The sequence below is a fragment of the Peromyscus californicus genome, unplaced genomic scaffold (genome assembly GCF_007827085.1).
Source record: "Peromyscus californicus insignis strain IS unplaced genomic scaffold, ASM782708v3 Scaffold_13__1_contigs__length_99412109, whole genome shotgun sequence".
NCBI lineage: Eukaryota > Metazoa > Chordata > Mammalia > Rodentia > Cricetidae > Peromyscus > Peromyscus californicus.
The window spans coordinates 41,692,822-41,702,262 of NW_026294424.1; positions in this window are offsets into that span (position 1 = coordinate 41,692,822).

A 9,441-nucleotide genomic window follows, 5' to 3' on the forward strand; every position below is an offset into this window, starting at 1 on the left:
TGTCACCAACAGCATCTAGCTATAATATTATAGTGTTTTACTCTATTTTTATGTATACACTAGAGTTGCAGCACATTGAGATGTTTCTTTTTGATAGAATTGATATAAAGTCAATCTATGAGTAAATTTATCTGTAATAAAAGCATGAGTTAGGTTCACATGTATATATAAGTAATAGTAACTCTGGCATGTGAATAAGAAATAACCAATACAAATGATGTTTAAATGGATCTTTAAAAGAATAGCATAAAGGTAAAGGTGCCAATACCATTATTCTATGAACAGTGTAGGGCAAGCTTTTAGGAGAAGGAACCCAAATGGTATATACCTACTCCATGCGGAATCTTTTCTGTACCTTTTCCTGATAAAACAAATTTTCAGGGAATTGCACTGTGTCATGGGCACAGAATTCCAACTAGTAATTACTATGTGCAGAACCTCTTCTATACCTTTTCCTGATGAAACAAAATTTCTCCAAGGAATTGCAGTGTCTTGGGCTTAGAATTCCTACTAATAATTAAGGAATTATTTGTTGTCTTCTCTGTATCACTGTTTCTTGAATTTTAACATGCTTTGGAAACACCTAGAGTATTTGTCCAACAATAATAGACTGCTGATTCTATGCAGAATTCTACTTTAGTAGGTCTCAAGAATAACCTGAAAAAAATTGCAAGTCCTCCAAGTGTCAGAAGATAATTATGTTGTGTAGTCACATTCTGGGCTTTGAGATCCATTGCTCTTTCTCCTGATATATTTCTCTTAAAGTTGCTGGTGTTGGGGAGGAGTCCACCGAAAAGCAAGTTGCCCAGCCAAGTACTGCTTTAATTTGAACAAGATAGGGCCAGAGCTGAGAAACTGTTGATCCTTCTGGGGCCCGACCCTAAGCAAACACTGTAATTGGTGAGAATTTATATGAGTCTAGTAAAAGGTAGGCAAGCTGCCATTCAGATCATGATGTTCATAATCAAACTTTGCTCACAGGCTCTGTGTATTTGACTTGGAGCACTGCAAACACAAAACAGGACTTGTGTTGAAGAGTGAGTTAATGACAACCTCAGGAACATTGCATGAATGAATCAACTGTAGATGAGGTGTTTCTCTGAACACATATCCTTGTTACTTAACAATTTTTTTGCAAATGCCATCTTCAACATCTGGAGTGGCCCTGAATCTCCACTCTTCCATCTGTCCTCATTTCCAGCTCAAGTGACTCAAGTGGCACTGCATGATTTTCTTTGAGTGTGAAGCTGACTGAATTAGGAGTTTCTCTTTCTCAATTTTCTAAACATGTCCTTTTTATATATTTTCAGTTCCATTCCCACTTGTTTGCATGATTGTCTACATACATACATTTTTGTGGCATGTGCACCTAGCAAACTTGCTGTAACATAGAGTGAGCATAAATCAAATATCTCTATTTCCTTTTGATGTTTGACTTATGCTCACTCTATGTTACAGGAAGTTTGCTAGGTACACATGCTACAAAATGTGTGGTTTAGGTTCTAATCTCAGAATCATCTGGCCCTGATATTTCGACAAATTTACTCAACATCTAGGGGGACAAAGAGGATAGTTTTTCCCAGTTGCTTTCTAACAAGCACCCAATATAATACAAATTAAAAGCATTTCAAAAGGACCTTGTCTAGTTACAGAGTGATGTGTGTTCATTGGAAGAAGAATAGGAAAGGACCATTTAATGAAATAGCAATTGTAATGTTAGTACTGGTTCTCCTTGTTTGGTTATGTCTTTCCTACAGAAGAGTTTTCTGTGCTGTATGTTTTACCAAAAGAAAAATCATACTAAGTTTTCTCTATCTTTAAATTTATTATTCCATATCTCCAGAATAGTTTTTTTTCTATATCTCTAGAATGTGTCTCCCTCCATTCAATGAAATCTTATTCTTAACCATATAGTTTGTTAACAAGGCAAACACTCATCACAAGTAGCAAACTTTCAAAATCATAAATATTAAAATTTAGCTTGCATAATTATTTGTTTAGGAATGATTCTTCTCTTTCATGTTCTGGAGGTTATGTGTGCATGGTCAAATGTTCACTAGCCTCTTTAGAGTCCATATACTAGATTTCCTTTTCCCATTTATGTGATTATAAAAAACAAACATTGGTAAGCTCATATAGGTTACAAATTAAGCAAAGACAAGCTAGTGTAGATCTTATTCTTCTCTCAATAACATTTAAAATTTTTAGCAAAAAAAAATAGCTTGAAGTAATGTCCCTACCCCCACTATTTTTGCTTTAATTTCAATCAAGTATCTTGGACATGACAATTTCTCATTGAGTGAAAATGATGCTCAGGGCAGAAAAGCAGCTGTGATAGAGCCAGTTTGGGTATATGTGGTTTGCTTCATGATCATTTCATAGATTTCAGAGTACTTGGCTTGGAAGAACTAGTGGCAGTAAACCCTGTACATAAATGTACTACTATCATTTGTCTTCTCATATTTTTCTCACTCTGCTCCTCTTCAGAAAAGCTTGTGCTTTCTGGGCTTCTGTTCTTTTTTTCATCTGTAGAATAGCATATTAATAATACCTAATTTCAAAGTTATTGTGAGGTTTAAGTGGAAAAATATGTGGGGAGTGTGCAATTGTAGCACTTGGCTAATGAATATCAATATTCAAACAATAAATTCTCAGAATCGGAAGACCACCTGCATGACTTGAGTCTTGTGAACATGAGGAAAGGAGAAAGGGAGGTGGTATAATACAGGATTCGGGTTATATAGGGGTTATTAGTTTTTACAGAGTTCTGTGGTGAGGACAGTTTGGATTCTAATGAATCGAAGAAATAGTCAAAGTTCCTGAAGAGTTTGTAGTACATATGCAACATTGACTTATGCTTTAGAAAAATCTGCGTGCCTTGTAATGAGATTAGTGTACGGGTTAAGAGTAGATGCTAGCAGTGCCTGGGTGTTAGGTGATGATGAGACCCAGAATGCCAGCTGTAATGATGGTGAGACATAGAGGTAGGAGTGACAGGTTTTGCTAAGAAATTTCAAGGAGTCAAAAAGGAGATTTAAAGATTGTCCTTGCTCAAGCCAGTGAGTAACTAGAAAGGACAATGGACCAACTGAAGGACATGGGGATGCTTTTGTCACTGGTCTTGTTGAGGCTTACAGAGTGTTGAATGTTTATCAAATATGTAAGAAAGGGTATTAAGAAGGTACTGAGTCTAATGCTCAGAAAGTAGCTCATGACTCACATTTAAGAAGCATAGGAATTCAGATTTTACCTAATGCCCTAGAGTTAAAGATAATCCTTAAGATAAAAATACCAAGAAGAACTTGCCCCTCATTGAATACCTGCACATTGGAGGTGGATAAGGGAGAGCTTTGAGTCTAGCTGAAGACTGGGAGTTATAGCCCCAGACCTTAGATGCTTACTACACCCTGAGACTTACACTCAGCATGATGTTTTGACACTGAATATGTCCCTGTTCTTGGCACAAACTCAAGAGGCAAACTAACCCTTCCATTGTTCTTTGGGCTTCAAGAATGTGTCATGAATAAATGATTTTGTCATGAATATATCAAGGAACAAGTAGTCAATCCAAACTGAACTATATGAGTAAAATAACAAAGTAAAGTCTGTTTCACATGACATGAGATTTGTGTCAAGGATGTCCTAATTCTACACCCAGACAATATAAGCCTACTTCTTTGACTAATGGTGTGAAAGTGTACTTCCATCACTTTCTCATGCTCAGGGAATTCTGGCATTTGTCTCATTTGCCAGTTTGGGGAGGTGATCTCTATGAAGACTGATACAAAACCTACTGAGTTATTGACTCACCTTGGAGAGTAATCTTTAAAAATAGACATCACTTCATGCTAGTGAGTTAAGAAAGCATCTCTCTTGCCTGGGGTCACGAACCTGACACAATTAGCACAGTGAAATCTGCCACACATCTAATCAGAGGTAGTTAATTTGATTTTCTAAAATTAAGCAGAGTGTCAGTTTATCATTAGTCTTGAGAATTATTGCATTCTGAATACCCCAAAAGGATTTTATTGGATGTGAATCATAACAACCTACAAATGTATTGATGATAATGAGCATCTGAATGTTCTTTAAGGAAAAAAACGTGCCTGACATGCATGCATGAATGGCAACTCATGATGGCCAGAAATTTTAAAATTTATGATCATTACAACATGAAAAAATAATTATGAATAATAAAAATCTGTTACAATAATTAGCTGTAATGAATGCTCATGGTAAGCTAAATGAACTGGAACAATTTAGGGCAATAGAACATAATTTGCATTTTGTGTTATGCCAGATCATTTAATCATTACAAGAAAAAAGAGGGAAGAGGATAAGAAAGACAGAGGGACAACAGGGGGACTGATGAGAAAGGAACGTCAATTGTTAGACTTTTTACCTTCCTATCTTGTAAAAGAAGCACAAATGCTGTGTATTACTGTTCTTTTAAAAGTATATTCTAACTTTTTCAAGGGCAGTATAGTGTAAAACAGTCAAAATTATCAATACAGAAGATGCTCAAATCAGACACACTCGAATACAAACGTGTACATATTTACTTACAATTTACATAATCTAGGCAATGTCCTTAACTGACAAAAGTTTCAAGGCCATCTGTAAACTAGGATACTGATGGATCCGACCTAAATCTTTGATGGAAGCAAACAGGTAGTATTAAGGTGATGCTTGGCAAATACTTATTATGCACCTGCCATCCATGTTAGTATTTTCACGGGAACAAAAACAATTAGTCCTGACATTCCTAATCCCAAAATGCTATAGCTATCACTTTTACAGATTATAAAGCATACACATAAGGTGTTCAGTTATGAGTGAAGTAATGAAATTCAGAGTCCAAGTGGCCATTGCCACTCCAAGCAGCCTCTCTCCGGGAGCATTAGCAAAGTGGCCAAGCCATAGAGGTCACATTTGCAAGCTAGACTGTGAATGAATCTTGTTCTAATTAAGTCAAGACTGCAGGCAGTATATAAGAAAGCATTTGGAAATAGCTTCCCCATCCCCACATTACTGGTCCTATCTGGTGCTTTATGTTTCAATGGCTCCTACAAAGTGAATATCTCAGATAGGGGCAACATGCAGCTTTGGTTGACTGTCACCCTCAGTTTTAAGAGGAGTATTCTTTGTGATACTGAGTGAGATTGAAGGACTGTCATTCACCAACTCATCCCAGGCTCCTGGGCTGACCCCAACCCCACTATCTACAGCAGGGATACCTTTGATTTAACTGATTGATGCTGATCTGGTACTTGGCTTGGGCCATTCAGAGTAGTGAAAAGTACAGAAGGTCTAGACTAGAAAAGCAGGAAGTCAGCAGACATAATTTCCCCAACTTCCAAGGTTTCCTTGGATTCTGCTTATAAATAAATTTCCACATACACCTACAATCTATCTGTTCTGAGTGTAGGGAGAGGCATCTACTGCACCCCTGGTTTTTAAATGGAAACATTGAAGTGGAACACTGTTTTCATAGTCCTATATAGTTGTGGTGATATTTTAATTGTGCTGAAATGTGATTTTATTTGTATGTTAATAAATAAAGTTTGCCTAGAGATCAGAGGTCATTAGCAAGCCAGGAATAGAAGTCAGGTGGTGATAGCCCATGACCTTAATCAGATCACATGGCAGGCAGAGCTTCCGTGTGGTCACGGACACAGCGTGATAACCCAGTCTTGAATCCCAGTACCAACCATAGACACCAGGAGGTCTGTATAGACAGGCAGTGACGAGGAAGTCATGTGGCTGGGCTTAGAGCCAATGAGAAGGCAGAACAGGAAAGCAGTAAAACAAGACACACAGGAGGACGAAGGTCTCTCTTTCTCTCTTAGGAGAAGGACAACAGTGAGTGGTAAGCTAAAGGGAGTCTTTGCTCTTTGCTAGTGCTCTGATCTCTTGGGCTTTTAACTCTGTATTTGGCTCTGGGTTTCTTATTTAATAAGACCATTTAGAATTTTGTCTACATATAGTATGTCATAGGCTATGTAAAATAAACTTTGCCTTGAAGTGTTCATACATGGTAGGAAATCCATCCTGATTTACAGCGAGTAACAGTAGGCAGAGCTGGGAACTGTCAAAATTCAGACAGGTTGATCTTTTTCATTGTATTGGACCGTAAAATAATGTAAACCCTAAACAGAATAAACACAAGGTAAGTATCCTCACCCTATAGATTTTCCTTTTTCCTCGATGAATCTTCTTTTTCATTAAAAACAAATGCAATAATTAGGATTCCAGCCCCAGCCATATCCTGGCCCTGCAGCATGGCTTTTTTCCCCCTACATGCAAGTACCCCTGAGTTCCCACTGGCAGCTTCTGTTTGTTCTCGGGTATTCTGATTGCCAGAGGCCATTCAATGTCTATGCATAGCTGGGAATTCATTTTCCACTTCCTTATCTCTAGATGTCTTCCACTTCCTCCTTCTGGACTTCTAGACAAAATGGCTGATTTTCATTCCTGGCTTCTTCCACTTTGAAGATATGCCTCATCCACTGGTAAAACAAATGTCTCCAAGCTGAAGAGAGATGTACAGGAATCTGCTTCTGGAGAAAAGATAGCACCGAAAGGTCAGAGAAGGGGAAGATTTCTTTAGCAGCAAAAGCTTCGGACAAAGCACTCCAGTTGGAGTTTCCAGGTTAGAGTCACAGGGCTGAGTTTACAATATAGCTTCATTTTCATCTACATAAAGAAAGTCAGATAGAGAGCTTGCTGGAGATTGAATAGTCTCATTCACCATAAGGATATTTTTGTTGACCCACAGCTACTAAAATCTCACATGTGAAATTTTTTATTTTGTTTAAAGATTGTAAGAAAATGCCGTGTACACAACTGTTGATCCCACAGATACAAGGAGAAATTCAACTGATCCAAATCATCAGGGCCAAATTAATTAAAACAAGCTTTTTATTCATGTATGGGCTGTCTCTCCCTAAAGGCAGGATTCAAGAGATCAGCGCTGAACATGGGCAAGATAGGGGTTTTTATAGTTCAGGAGTCAGGGGTTTCCAAATGGGGGATTTGGTAGGCAAACAGGCAGAATTACAGGAGCAGAACATAAGCATAATAAGTTGGTCATAACAACCTCCTAAAACAAAGACGTGGTGGCAAGGTGGTCATGATAAGGTAATTATAACAAGGTGGTCATAATAACCTTTTAAAACAAAGGCATGGTAGTGTTTCCTGGAGCAGGAAATACAGAACCATTTGTAGTTAAGGTTATAGGTGGAGCACAGCCCCATCCTTGAGAAACAGATTCAATCATAAACAAGAATGAATCTCGTTTGTCTTTGTTGTAAGATGGCTTTCAAGCCTAAGATGTTTATCACAATCCTTCTCACAGTGAGCTTTAGCTTCAGGTAAAACAAAAAGAGAAAGAAATGGGGTAAATTCTTAGATTGCCAATTATCTCAGCTCCCTAAACAAGATTTATTTTGCGGCTACTTTTTAGTCAACTGTTTTGTTAAGAGGAGAGGAAGTGACAGAGAAAACAAAGGAGAGAGAGGTTGGTTCACTTAATTGCTTAAATTTTCACTCAAGGGAAGAAATAGTATTTGTCATTGCTGATGCAATAGATTTTGGGGTCTTCTAGCAACGAAAATAACACCTGTAATTGAATTTCTAGCATTGCCATTTTCTCAGGGGACCCAGGGAAACAATTTTATTCTCAGTTAAATTGGTATTTCTTAAGAAAGTGGTATCTGGTCATGTTGTTTGAACTGACTTTAATCACAGAGTTCAAAGTCCTCATTCTGAAGCTCAGATTTGTTGTTTCTATATTAATTGCATATGTTTGCCATTTCTGGGTCAAAGCAAAATTTTTTCTAAACCAAGTACTTTCATGTAAAGACAAGGATAGTTGGACATCAAAATGCGTTTTTCCCTAGGAATGGTTTGAAACTATTTCTTTTGATAACATTCTGCCTGACATGTTCAGTGCACCCATCACATCAAAGCTGGTTCTGTCTTTAAAACAGAGAGGAAGCCCTTTAATATTGTTTTCCTTAGAAAATGAATGTTTCAGATTTTTCTCCTTGTGTATTTTTTTAAAAACTGCCAATATACTTTCAAAAGAGGATTTTCAATAACCTTGAGTAGAAATGTAGAGTGCACAATTCTGATTTTGAAGTGTAGAACCTGACAGATTGAGGAAAAGTTGTTAGAGGAGATCACTTTGGGGCAGAGCTGTAAAATGTTTAATGCTGATCTCTGTGGCCAAAAACATTATGAAGGCCTTCACCTTACCTCTCCTTCTTGGATGGTGACAGAGTGACATGGTGCTTAATGCCTATCTTTTTCATTATCATCTTCATCCTCAAACTCCTGGGTTGTGGCTTTCTGATGCAACTGAGCTATTTCCACACATCTCTTCTTGCACAGGAGATAGATAGCTGAGATCAGGAACAAATGACTTTCTTGAAAGGATCCATAAAACACTGATTAAAATGTTATTGATGAGAACATAGCATGGAAAGAAATTACACGAGATGACTGCAGGTTTATGGCTCCTCAATACTTTGTCTAAAATGTCATATAGACTGAAGCTTTGGAGGAAGGATTTTAAGAGCTATCCAAATGTGTGTGTTTCCTACAGCTACTGCTAAGAGCTAGGATGAAGTCAATAATACTTCTAAAATTCCATACATTTGTTGTTCCTCAACAATTTTTGAACATCTAGAGTAGCGATTCTCAACCTGTGATGCACAACCCCCTGGGGGCCAAATATCAGATATCCGATATATGAGCTATTTGCATTACAATTCATAACCATAGAAAAATTACAGTTATGAAGTAACAACAAAATAATTTTATGGTTGGGAGTCACCACAACATGAAAAACTGTATTAAACGGTAGCAACATTAAAAAGGTTAAGAGCCACTGATCTTGAATCTACTCCAAAGACTGACTTCTGTATTTGTAATAAGTAAATGACTAAATGCTGTAATCAATTCTTAGGACACAAAATTCTATTCAGAGTGGCAGATAGGCAAAATCCAGCTTTTCTAGTATATTTACATGTTCAACAAAGGAGGGTTGATATAAGAAAACAGTGGTTAGTAAGGACCTCATGAAAGACAGAGAGAACCATTGAGTTTACTTTTGCCTGTGAAGCATCCTTGGGGAGAAGAAAATGTGATAACAAAGTAAAACTGGCTCTTAACCAGTTTGTCTAACACACTTGGCTCTCCTTTTAGGTAAAGCTGCCTTGATTGTCACATGACACTTTGGAAGGAGACTCTGTTTTCCAGTTTCCACTACCAGTGAATGTGTATGAGTACACAATGTAAGATCCCCCACTGTTAGAAACTTCCTCAGCTTGATTCAAGACTTCCTTCTTTTTTCTGGTTTGATTTCTACACAGTTGGTTCCTTTGCATTAATAGTGTCAATCATAGGCTACTTTCAAATAAGGCAAGAATTCTATAC